Source organism: Pteropus medius, unplaced genomic scaffold, assembly GCF_902729225.1.
Source record: "Pteropus medius unplaced genomic scaffold, Ma_sr-lr_union100, whole genome shotgun sequence".
NCBI lineage: Eukaryota > Metazoa > Chordata > Mammalia > Chiroptera > Pteropodidae > Pteropus > Pteropus medius.
The window spans coordinates 6787201-6801622 of record NW_024342475.1 but is presented as its reverse complement, the minus strand read 5'-3'; the positions used below and the strand labels follow the sequence as shown (position 1 = coordinate 6801622).

Sequence of the window (14422 nt, the reverse complement as noted above, 5' to 3'; positions counted from 1 at the left end):
TAAATAAATGACTCTAGTTGCATATGTCTTTGGGCTTTGGCCTTTACCTCTCTTTGGTCTTTCTACTGTTTGAAATGCAAACATAATGCTCAGAGATGGAAGAGTCACACTGTCAATGTGAGAATGAAAAGCCCCAACCTAAGCAAGAAATTAGAAGGAACTTGAGTTCTTGATAACTTCATTGAGCTGTGTTCCAGCTCTGTACTACCTACTTCTGTGTTTCTTTTTATATGAGAAAAGATAGCTCTCTAACTCATGCAAATCACTCTGGACTGATTTGCTTTACTTGCAATCAAAGTAATCTTAACCGACACAAAGCAAGAGAAGAAAAACATTGATTTGCATTCTACTGATTTGTAAATGATGATGGTAGAACATCCTTAAATCCAGTAGACATTTGAATCAAGGAATTAAAAAATGAAAGAATCTTGGAAGATTTCCAGCCTGAGGAAATTTCCTTAGCATTTTCAGTATTTTGGGTAACAAGAAATACTTGATGATTTTGCATTACTGTGTTTTTCAATTTCAACCTCAGGAACTTAGGGATAAATACTACCCTAGATTCCCTTACTAGTTGACTGTCAGTATTATACAGTTGGATGTAGTTATCTTTTAGTTCAAAAAATTGAAAATAAAAATTTTTATGTAGCAGGATATTTTATATCAAGTGATTTTAAAAACAACATTATATATTATCAAATATGATTTCAGATTTAAAAGTAGAGTGATAAATAACAAACTTTCTCATACAGAAAAATGTTTTTTTGACCACCGAATATGATTGATCCATAGAATAACTAAGGGATTCAAGTAAATAGGATTCAAGCTTTTGATCTTTCTCAAAACTTAATTCGCCTTTATGTGTGATATCTACCCTGAGTCATTTCAACAATAATTTCTGTTCCAAAAAATCTCCATTTCTTTTTCCTTACCTTACTAGAGTATTAAAACTAGCTTTTGGCGTTGGCTTTATTTAGCAGCCGTTACTAGACATGACTGAAAACACCCAGTACCAGAAGCGATTCCATTAAAATGCATGCATTTTTCTAAATGACAACCAACAAACCATAACAAAATAGAACCTCCTCTCTCTGGAAATGATCAGACAGGTTCAAAAAGAATATTTGATGATATGCCAAACCAGCACATTGCTGTGATTATAAAAGCAATGCCTACACCCAAAACAGCCAGACTTCTTCTCTATTATAGACCAGCTGCCTCCCATAGTAAACCTGATTTTAGCTCAAGATCAAAATTCCCAACTCTCTCACCATGAGTTCTGTGACATTTCATGATAGCACAGGACCCAGATAAAACCTTTAAATAAGTGATTTGGGACCATGTCAGGGAGAAATCAAGACCTAGGTCCATGTTGTGCAGTATCATTAGACCTTTCTTTAGATGACTCCAAGCTGTCCATTTAAAAACCTCACTGAAATATTGAAAACATGCTTTCTGCTTTGTAAATCATTCAGACATTCATCCATTGAGCAAATACCTATTGAGAATATATAATTAAAAAATTAGGATTAAAATGTTATACTAAGCTTTTTGATGCTAACATTATATTTTATTATTTTTTATTGTTCCTTCAAACAACATTTTTTTCTCCAAACACCTTCATATATCTGTTTTGTGAAACTATATAAGGTGAAGCTAGCTATGCTTTTACTCCATGAAATTGTATATGTTTCACAATGTCAGTATTTTAAACACATAAATTGTATTTTCTGCTATTTTATTTATTTTAGAACAACAAACGAACCTTGATTTTTTATGTAGGTGCTAATCAATCTGTAGTACCATATCTATTTTATTGTTGCAGGAATATAATACATCAGTCAGAATGGACTTTAAAGGTAATCCAGATGAAGGCACTGTTTTGCAACACGTCAAAAAGCAGTGTTTCTTCCAGCTGTTAGATGGGCATTAGATATGAGAAAGGTCATTGTACTATACTGACATCTACACCTGATGGTGCTTGTTCTGCCTTCAAGAGCCACAGAAAAGTCTAAATGTTCTTCCGTATAACATTCCTGAAAGATTTTGAAAATTGCTCCTTCTACACCTGTCAATCCTTCCTCACCCCAGACAACAATTATCTCCATTTCAGTATAAACCTCCTCAGTTCTTTAAAATGATCCCCATAGGCCTTGATCTCCTAAACCACCTTTATTCTTCTCAGGATGTGTTTAAGATTGTCAATGTCCTCCTAAAGAGTGAATATAATTCGTAGATGTGATGCGTTAAATTGACTCCTCATTCTTCAAAAATTGGCTTCATTCACATTATTTAAAATTTTTATTTTGTTATTAGTTTCAAGTATACAATAAATTAGTTAGACATTAATATAGTTTATGAAATTATCACCTTAATTGCTCATTCTCTCACAGTTGACTACATTCCCTATGCAGTGACCATCTATCAACTACGAATTTTGTACTTCTTTAACACTTCACCCCATTCTTCCTGCACCACGACCTCCCCTCACTGGCCGTCACCAGATTGTCCTCTGTAACTGTGAGTCTGTTTTGTCTAGTTTATGCTTTTTGTTCCTTAGATTCTTTACATAAATAAAATCATATAAATAAAATTGTATTTATCTTTCTCTGACTTATTTCATTCAGCATAATAACTTCTAGGTCCTTGCATTTGTGGCTTCCACCACTCTCTGTTGTCTCATATAGAGCTTTTAACTAACTAAGATTTAGATTTTTCTTATAAAGGCTATTATTAATCCATACATAACCCCTCTATAACTAAAGTGTATCTTTTAAATTAGTGTACTTTCTATAATTATATTTATTATACTCTGTACCCTCAAGCTGATTCATTTTTCTAACTTTTCAAAATATCAGTTTCAGGAATGTTTTAAAGTGAGTCTGTACCACATGGTCATACTTAACTAAAAAAAAGTTCATTTAGTCACACTTAACTCTAAACAAACAAACAAACAAATAAGTAAATAAATAAAGTGAGTCTGATAATTTTATGACTCTGCTCAAAAATGTTTAAAAATACCTAAGACTTCATTTAATTAGGTGAGTTATTTCTAATCTAGAATTTAATCTCTCCTATTATTTTATCACATTTTTCAACTAGCCCCAATTTCGGATTAAAAATTGCAGTTGTGTGTTGTACTCTGTGGCCTGGGATATCAAACCCTGAGCCACCACAAAAAAAAAAAAAAAATCTTACACATTTTTTTTTTTTTATACTGAACCAGGGACCACGTAATCTACAAGGACAGCTTCAGAATTTGTGCTAGAATCAAAGGAGGTAGTATTTATGAAAGTGTATTGAAAATATTTAATCTTTAGGCAATTACAACTTACCTGTTTTTCCTGGAAAACTGATCTGCTTCTTATAAAATGTTTCTCAGGTTTTATATTTTGAGACATGTACTATTAATTATTACTATGTTATAGTGTTTGTCACATGTCAAATTATCATTCTTTTATGCAAAGGTTTTACTCTAGGTTATTGTATAGTTAGTTTTCATACTTTGTTTTCTCCTTTCATCTTTACCTCAACCCTCAAACTATAAGATTCTTGAAAATTATTAAAAATTATTTTTGTTTCACTCATTTTGAACATCAGAATTAACAAACAAGAAGTAGGTTCTCCATGATTATTAGTTGTATTGAGATAAGTAATTTCTTCCTTCATCTTATAGTCTTTCACAATCAGGTTTATCATAAATCGATGTTTATAAAAAAGTCACTTTTCTATTTTGTACATCATTTTAGAAATGGTTGAGTTCTCATCTGAAATCCTTCTTTGAACTGATAAATAAGAGAGAGAAGGAAAGAGAGTCAATTATAGAATAAGTGTGCCAGTGACAAAATAATGACCAGGAAAGTAAATAAGAAAGAACATGCAATGTCAAAAAAAAAAAAAAGAATGTTAAGTGTTTTTTGGTTTTTAAGAAGTGGAAGCAAATCAACCTGTATCTTGAATACATGATTCTCATATTGAATTTAATTTGAGTTGTGACATTGCATGATGGATAATGACCAACTTTCACTAGTACTAAACCAGAGCAACGAACGTATCCCCATTGTAATTTCATCTGTGATCTGGGAAAATGGGAGGCAGAGTGATGACTTAAATTTCATTTGACTTTTTCAATATTGTCTGAAAATGTGAGTAAAGTTTATATTATTTAGATTTACCTAAAGAAAAATGTGATGTTTTCTTTTTGTCTTTCAGTGTAATCAATTTTCTTATGTTCCTTATATATTAATGTGCATAACTTACAAATTCATGAACTTCAACATTTCTGTTTACATATGTAATTCATTTGTACCAAATTCATAGTATGGAAAAAACTTTAATAGACTTAAATATTATAACTCCTTGAGAATTTCAGGAAATCGGGACAATGCATCAAGACATTTATTTATCTAATATACCTGACATAATATGAATTAAATACTGAAAAATAGTAAAGAGATGTTGGAAGGTTTGCAACAAGTGAAGAATCAAGATAAATGAATGAAAAAAGAAGTAATTAAATAATATATGATCTGAAAGTCTTCCAATTTATTTACATTGTCTGAAATATCACAGTAACAAAGACATGTATATCACCGACATTCTTTGCTGCAGCATAAATAAAATGCATGAATAATAGATGGCAACAGATCAACGAGAGTAACATTTTGGTAAATGAGTAAAGCTGAGACCTTAATGGTCTTGTATATCTATTAACTCCATCTTGTCAGTGACGAGTTCTGTTTATTTTTCTCTTTTCGTTGTTTAAAAGAGCATTATCACTTATGTACTGTTTTCCAACAAAATAATCTTTAGATTCAACTCAAAGGTATTATGAATGGGTATTGTATATGTATTGATTACATCACTACGCAGCTTATCAAAATGCATTCATAATGAAAGTGTTAATGTGACTGAAGTTTGATTGAACTAAACAGGATTTTCATATGTCCTAAAGTGGATACACAGAAATAAAAAAATGCAATATACACATAATGTAAAGTTGCTCTATGATTCAATATCTATTTTAGGTCTGGCAATATTTAATCAAAAGTGATTAAAATGTGAGATTAGACATTTAGTAAGACTTTGCTAAATATCAAGACTTTTTCTATTTTACATCAACCTTGACAATTCTTAAAAATTGTCCTTCCATGTAATATTTCTTTAATTTAGTTAGAAGTGCTTTACTAATAACTCTACTTAAAATCATCATAATAAATTATTTCCCAAATATTTTATTTTTCCAACAAAGTTCATTTCTGAAAAGACTGTTAAATACTAAATATTGAGGAGTATTTGTCTACTAAGACAAAGACAGAAAGCACCATTAGGAAATTGTTAATAAATATTTAGTTTACCATATGATTGAATGATACTTGAAATTTCTTTGAGCAAACAAGTTGATTTATATTCAAAGAATATTTATTTAGGTTATTTTTATTCATTCTATAAGTTTTCAAGTCCAACAAATCAGTGCACCAAATTCAAGGCATCCAATTTAAATATAATATGGAATCAATTACTTTAAAAATTGGCTTGAAAAAAGAAAAACAAAAATGTCTATTTTTTATATTAGTAAATTATTTTATTTAATTTTCTATTATAAAAAATTTCAAAGACATATTAGAGAGAATATTATAATGAACTTCCATATATTCATTTCCTAGATATGACAGTAACATTTTGACAAAAAAAAAAGTCTATTTTTAAAACATTTTTTTTCTAAAAGCATATGGTACAATTTTACATCGACAGAACGTTTCTACTAGTGTAAAGGAAAACTCTTGTGTATTTTAGGAATAAGACCACATCTATAAAACTATAACCAAAAAAGATCAGGAAAAATAAAAATTACTCTTTCCAATATTATGAAATCTGTATACAGTTAGAGCATTAAATCTAAATCTGGAAGTATTAAAATAAAATAAATATTCTAATTTATCAATGATCATACCCATATGCCAATAAAAACATGGACTATTTTTAAGGTCAGCCAAATGTATCATAAAAGTGAATAAATTTTGTGTAAGTTTTCTTCAATATCCCTAGGACATTGTTTATGGCATAAGAAAACTGATGAAGACAATAAAAAATAAATCAATATGATATAATTTAGACATGAATATTGTTTTTCTACTAAATATTTTATGATAGTAGTCATAATTATTGTAGCAAGTACATCATAACAAAGATAGATTTTAATTTAATAAAACATCTTCTTCCAAAATATTTGACTCATCTATTCTCAAAGTAGAATAGTACCACATATATGTTGACTTTATAGTTATTCAGAAACTTCAATTAGCAAAATTGTATATAAAAATTACTAAATGAAATTAATCCTTAAAGTCAGTCACATGATATACCTGTAACATGCTATTCTTTAAATAGTTGATATTTGCATATTGTGTCATCTGTCCTGTTACCTGGAGGGAAGCCTACCTTTGACTGAAGGTCCTACTATGCTGCTAGCCATGCATTTGAGACCAAGCAACGTTGAGTACGTTTTTGGGTTGTTGTAGATATTTATACTGAGAGTAATTCCCATTATGCAAGTATATGTATGTTCTCCTCACTTGGTCTGATCCTTCTGAACTAACAGTATTAGAATCTGTTTTTGTTTTTTTTTGTTTTTTTTTTTTCTATTTGTGGACATTGCTCTCTCATAAGAGGGTAGAAGTCATAATCTATTTCTTCTTGAATTCAGAATTCTCTACACCAGTGAATACAAGTCCTGGCTCTACATTAAAGTAACTTGGGAAGATCTTGGTTTTAAATATTAACAACAGGACTATGACATTGTAGAACTAGATTTAATTGGTTCGCTAAAGGTACTAGGTCACAGTATGCTGTAAAAGATCCCCAAGTGAACCAAATTTCAGCCATATTTAAAAACCACTGATATATACAATTCCAAATACAAATGGGTGACAGAAAAAATTACTAGACTTATGGAAAGGTAGTGAAAAAAATCACCTTAAAGTATCAGAGGAAATATTTCTTGACGAAATGTATCTCCTGTAAGAAAGAGAAGAAAATTTGAAAATTGCTTTTCAAGATCTTTCTCAATAATTTTCTAGAATCTGTTGCATCTATTAAGCAATGGTTTACCATTCAAATAAGTAGAGTAAAAACAATCGATAAAGTTACAGCAAGGTATAAGAATGTTAGCTATTATTGTTGTTTTCAGAACTTCATGCATTATGTTTAGGTTTACAAACAGTAAAATGTTTAATATTGAGAGTTTTTTTTTTTATTTTATGTATTGAACAAAAAGTTATGAAAACAGACTATTTTAAAAAATTAAAATAATAAAAAAGGAAAAGGAGCAAAGGATAACTAAATCTATGCTAAATATTCAAATCTCAAATGACAATTTATATTTTTTTAAAAAAGGTAATTGTATAGTGCATTTATTATTGTTCAAATTGCCTTGGAAATTGGAGATAAAGAAAATATACAGTATTGATATAATAAAATTCCCTAGTCTACAGCCATGCCACCCTGAACAAGCCCGATCCCATCTGATCTCGGAAGCTAAACAGGGTCAGGCCTGGTTAGTACTTGGATAAGAGACCACCTACGAATATCAGGTGCTATAGGCATAAAAAATAAAAAATAAGGGATTGTAAGCTGGCAAGGTCTTTGTAATCTGTGAGGTCAACCAAGAGTTGCCTAATCTAAAATTAATTAATTAATTAATTAAAATAAAATAAAATAAAATTCCCTAGCTGTATCTATATATTTGTCACCTTTTCTTTTTCACTCTGCCAGTCCTCTCATCCTCCTGCTACATTTGCATATGACTTTTTGCTACATAGAGTCTCATTTCCCTCTACAAAAACCAGAGTGTGCAGTTTCTTCCTTCCTAAACTCGTTGGCTGTCAAAATAAAATCAATGTTCCAAGCAATTGAATATGTCTTACCACTGAGGATTTTAAAACTTGAGTAGATGGTGTAAAGATGAAAGTTTTAGATTTACAACTGAAGTTGTAATAGTCCAGCAAGTGTCACTATATCTAGCTGCAGTGATGTACTAAGAAAGCTAAATCCAGTGGCTTCATTCTCTGAATTCTCTAAATCTTCCCATATATACCTATTTTATTGGTCAGGTTCTAATTCTTTCCTGTTCGATGAATTAACCTTTCAATAACATTTTTTTTTAATGTCTTAGGGTTCTTGAATAAAAGCACAGTTAATTAACTTTTACTAACACAAGCAGAACAAGAAATTCATTAGAATAACAACAGTAAACTTAAAAAAAGTGTCTATTTCCTCTCTTAGCACGCTTTTTCAAATAAGGGAATTACCTCAGATTAAGAAGACAGTTCTCATTTCACTCTCTATTTGAACATTCTTCATTGTCTTCAGACCTAGAACTTGAGCCAGATATAATGCTGAAATAGAAGCCAAGTAAACTCAGAAAAAATGACATAAGAATGGAATTGTTAGACTTATTTATATTAGCAATATATATAAGCATTTTCATAGCAATAAATGTTTAGGGTGCTCAAACAACCAGGAAAAAAATAAATCTAGGTGAATATTTCAAAGAGGACCCTTACCCCAAAACTCTGGATAGAGTAGTTTATCTTAAATAGTTGGACATGTCTCTAGTTGTTTAATAAGCTTGTTGTCTAATGATTAAGCTCAATGGAAACCCCTGAGGAACACAATGCCAGAAATTTATTAGTTTGGAGGTAGAAAGTTTGCAAAAAATTGAATATAAGATGCTAGAGTGTCAAGATTGCAACCTGTTTAACTGAATCTAACAGATCACTCCTTTTATCAAGAGATTACGCAAATTTCTATCAAAAGAGATTATAGGTGAGTGATACCAAAGGAAGATAGGTCTCTCAAAAAAAACATTAATATTGAGAGTCTTTGTATTGTCAGAAACCAAAACTATAAGACTTAAACACAAGAGGCAAGGACAATTGTGGCCCTAATGAATATCAAGGCCATTGGAATTGTCAGAATTATGTGAGCCATGGATTATTTCAGATGTAAACAGACCATGGATTTCTGAGGATTATAATTAATGTCATCTCACTGAGGTATTATTATATTTCTCTTGTTATTCTAGTTCAAGTTTGTAGAAGACTGATTAGAGCTACCAAAGTAGTTTTGATTCTTACACAATTCCCAAATTTTGAGTTAAATTACAGATCTAAATTTCTTTAAATAAAAAGAAGGTAAATAACTCTTAATAAATATATTGTGAGAACATTAGAAGTTCTATAAATTTTTCCTAGCTCTGCAAATGTGTCTGCATCCATATATAGGAGTAACTATGCACTAGTAAAAGGGAAATACATTATATGCCAGCTTTATTATTTTTGAGAAACTCAGAGTCCTCTGCCATTCAGCAATCAAAACAGAATTGCATTGAGTTAAAAGGACGGTAATGTTGTCTCAATTCTGCTTCACAGTATGCCATGGATAGCTCTCCAGTTTATGATTAAAAAGTTCTCCTCTGAATATTTTATTGGTCTAACTTGTAATCAATTACATTTTTTCTTTTGAATTTAATATGTCTAGACATCAAATTAGAATACTTCTATTATTTGTTATTTAATAAATATTATATTGTATATGGATATTAAATTAGATAACTTCTAGTTTTATAAGTAAACTTGAAAAACACTGACTCATCTAGTCAATCGTTTAAAGAAAAAGTTCATAAAGGTTTGGGATCATTTAGGCTTGCCTTAAGTACAGTCTCTATCTTCAAATCCTATGATACCATACAGTCTTGTGTTTGGACAGTTGATTAAAAATAAACAACCATAAGATAATAATTATAAAGATAAAGAAACAGAAATCGAGTAACATTAATTCAGTCATTCTACGTGATCATTTAAAATTTTTATTTCCGTTCAATTATTTTTTCACTACAGAGACGTTTAAAACCCAGTAGAATCAATCTCAAAGAAACAAAAAAAAATGACAATACTGTAATTTCTGGAATTTACTGTGCAATACAATTTTTATGACTCTCTGCCAAATAACCATCTGTTAAAGATTTTCTTTACTATATATAATTTATATATGTTGCCTTATAAGAAATACATTTTTGAAACTAAAATTAATAAAAAAGAGTTTGTTCAATTCTGAGTGAAGATAAATTGACAAATTTATTTTCTGATGACAGTACGAATCTGAAGAAGATTAATTTTAACAAAATTATTGGCACCATATATTGGATGCTGATTCAAAGCACATGCAGCCTTCTGGAGAACCTTTCCCCAGCCCTCCAGTGTATTGTCAATGAGTTGGTGCTTTAACTGAGTCTTCCAAAGGTCATTCCACCATTCTATCAAGGCAGCTACTTCAATATGGTGGAGACCATGGTAAGACTAGTAAATTTATGATCATGAGCCCATTGTCACACTTATTTTGCTGTAAAATGAGTTCCTTGATCAGAAGCAACACTGTGTGGAACAGCATGATGATGCACAAAGCATTCTTTAAGCCTAGGGCTGGTAGTTTTGACAGAAATATTCCATTCAGGGAAGACATGTTTACATCCAGAATAAATGTCTATTTCAGTAAGAACCAAGTGTTGCTATTTCCATGACAGAAGTCCAATGCAATCAACCTGCCACCAGGTAGCTTGTTGATCTCCTCAAGGAATGGTACCATATTGGGGAATCTGTGTGGTCCTTGCTGCTGGCAGATGGGGCACTTAGCAGTGACTACAGCCAGGTCAACCTTAGTAGACAGAAATGCATGTTGCCAAGCCCATGCATAATCTCCACCCCTGCCACCATGGCCACTTTGTTCATGAGTCCATTAAGTGAAGACAGAAGTGGCTTAGAAAAAAGCTGACTGGGATCTATGGAACAGGACATCTTATCCATTTAATTATAAAAATCTTCTGCTGAGGTCACCTTTGGGTGAACATTTACATGGAGTACAAATATTTTCATGATTTTTGTCTATTCAGAGAGGCCTAACCCTACAACTCTTCCCCAAATTCCCTTGTCATTAATTTTACAATCATGTTACTTCCAAGTTTCTAACCAGCCAAATCACTGACAACAGCTCGTAGAGTGGTAATAACGCATTTGGACATTTCTGCTTCCTAGCAACAAGGTGGTAGATTTCATAACGAAAAGTCTCTTTTCCTGGTTTTCCTGGTGAGTAAAGTTACCGAGACCTCAGAGATCAAGTGTTGATGACACAGTAGAATGAACATTTCTCATCAAGTATGTCCCAGCTACTACCACCTCTCAGTGTCCAGTTTATCCAAACTAAAAACATTTGAACTCTGATGGAATGTCATGGCTGAAAATACCTGTTGACTATCTGGTGGTTAAGTTGATTTCTTGAATCGTGGCAAGTATAATGAGTTGTCCTCAATTGAATAGACCTTTGTTAATAAATGGATATATTTTTCTTGCTATTTCTGCTTTTATTTACTCCACTCTCTGTAGATATATTAAATAAACTCAATAATCACACATTTACATATCATTGCTACTGAACAAAGGATATGCTCTACAGCAAAGATATAAAGTAATTGGCTTATTACCAAATTTGCTGTTCTTACCACGTTCACTTTGTGGAATAGCAGATGATGTACTGAAAACACATTTTAATACCAATGGGAAAAATATTTTGTAAGATAGGTATTCTGTAGTATGTGGGATATATAACAACCATGTTCATTAACTGAAAATTAACAAAACTTTTTTTACTCTATACAGGAAAAAATACTTTAGAATCCTAAGGCATGAAATTCCAGCAATTTCTGAGGTTGCCCTGAAGGCAGAGGGGATGTGTACTGGATAATGAAAGAGGCAAGTCATAAGCACCTAATTTGGCCTCATAATAAAGTATACAAATAAGAAACCTGAATTCTACAGGAATCATCTTCCTTTCTTAAGTGTTTGTGCACATGCGCGCGCACGCGCGTGTGTGTGTGTGTGTGTGTGTGTGTGTGTGTTATCTAGAGCATTTTGGTGGTGGTGATATTATAATTTATTCCATAAATGATAGACTATTGAGAAAAAATTGGAAAAAATAGAATAGGAAAAAAGAACACCCAGAAATCCAAGCCTTAGAGACAAAAGCAGTAACAGACAGTATATTAGAGGCTTTTTTATTTGTTTTCTTAAGAGACTGAATTAGTTTTTGTTTTTATAAGTGAAAACTGTGTTATGTTAGTGAGGTCATTTTTTCATTGGAGCAATTAGTATAAGAAGAAGGATACAAGAACATTTCAATAGCAAAATGGAGTGGATGATGGTTAGTAGGGCCATATTATTTACCATCAAACCGAGACACTTCTGCTGAAAACATATATTTAACCATGTGGAGTATCCCTTACAAACAGGGACTCTCTTTAAGTAGCCAGGACATGTGGTCATCCTAACTATAGTGGACATTTTCAAAATGTTTGGCTGTTTAACATCCAAATCCCCTTCTTAGTTTTAGAGAATTATACCTCCCTCTTGGAAAGAAAGTGGAGAAATTCTGCCATTTCTGACCTCCTCTCAAACCAGGCAAAGCTAAATATGCCTCATGAACATAGGGAGGCATGCAAATTCAAAAGGACTGTCAGAATGTTTTTTAGAATAACTGCGTCCAGTGGAGGTCACAGTGTATAATGATGGTGATCATGGTCCTGGCTGGATTTATTTTTTTCTGAGCAGTTATTGAACAATTATTATGTGTTTTAAATATGTTAATTCAGTTAATTCTAAGAACTATCCTGTTTTAGGGATCTGCATTCTGAAGCAACGAGTTTAAATTACTTACCCCAGGTCATATGTCTAGTAAGAAGAGGAGCTAGGATTTGAAGCCAGGGAATCTGGATTCAGAGCCAATATTCAGAAGCACTAAAAGATAATGACTTTGTTGTTTTTTCTCCCTTGCTTCTTGTCCAGATTCAGGGCCTTCCATCTGTTTCTGCCATCTACTCCATAGTCCCCTGATAAATATTTTTTCTGATTTAATTTTTTTATGTTACTTGCAACCAAGAGCATCAACTGTTATAGTTACTATCATGCATCAACATATTGTTTTTTTATTACAATTTAGTGACAAAAAGGCTTTAGGATAATTTATCTAGAACAGAATTTTCAATAAAGATTAAAAATTATCATTTAAGTATAAAAAGTTTTAAAATAACTTTTCAATATGGTAATGGCAAAACATTTGAAATGTCTTTAATATACACTTTCATTAATTTAGTCAACATTATTCAATAAAAAATTGATAGTATTTATATTCAAAACAAAAATATAAACCATCAAAGTAACTTTTATTTTAATAAAATTAAATAGTAATACCTTCTATTTATTTAAAGAACTTTCAACTTATTCACAGAATTGATTCTTCCCAGTGTTCAGACAGAAAAATTTTGAGAGAGCTTGGGTTAGAACATAGGTTTCCTGCCAGTCAAAGTAGTATTCTATTTTGAAACTTTCTAAAAAGTAAGTAAGGAGGTTTAAATTTCAACCTCAAGTTCAAATAGCTGAAGCTGAAAATTCATTTTATATTCTATCACTGATCTTCCCCCATTGTGAGCAATTATCATTTCATATGATAAGGAGCTCTGCTCTGATGTTTTATATTTAAAAATCTTTTTCAAGAAATCTATAAAATAACAATGGCCATTTAATGAGTTCTTCCTTTGTGTTAGTCATCATGACAGTACTTTTATATATTATCTACTTTATTACATACAGCAAATCTTTGATGAAGTTTGGACTCTACTATGAAGAAAATGTGATGGAAACATTTTAATGCAGGAAATAATGCAGGAAATAAGAAGAACCAGAGCCTCATTTATGTCCATTTGAAAAATCTCATTTATGTCCATTTGCAAAATCTAAATTTTAAGAACTTTGCTATACTGCCTCCTGTTATTATAATTCCATTTTATTAAATTCTAATTTCATGACTAATTTATACAAAAGCATGTGTGTGTGTGTGTGCACACACCTGGATATTTACTTATAAATGGGAACTATGTATGTACATTTGTGTACACATTTATATTTGTGATTTTATAACCTATAAAATGACTGTACACACCCTGGCACAAAGTGCATGTGAAAGTCAATGGTGTATTCCATAGTTAGGCTGTATCCTAGTCATTTTCACACTTATTAGATACATTACTGCTCATTACAACCATGAATGATAGGATTGATCGCCCCCCTTTTCCAGATCAATACACTGAGTGTAGGAAATTAAGATAATTTGCCACAGCTGACATAGCTAATAGTTGGAAGGTCTGAAATCTAAGCTAGGGTCTGTTAATTCCAAAGCTCGTGCTCTTTCCATGATAACACACAGCCTGTCTGGGTATTTGTCATCCTGCTATCCAAATACTAAAAGTTTCTTTTAACTAAGAAAAAGTTACTATTCTATGTCTTAAATTACCAGATACAGAGGGAATTAAGACCAA

At 31.4% G+C, this 14422-nt stretch overlaps 1 pseudogene; it reads left to right on the top strand.

The window, feature by feature from the left end:
- Positions 1-7485: 7485 nt before the first annotated feature.
- On the top strand, positions 7486-7604 carry LOC120605413 (uncharacterized; annotated as a pseudogene).
- Positions 7605-14422: the final 6818 nt, after the last annotated feature.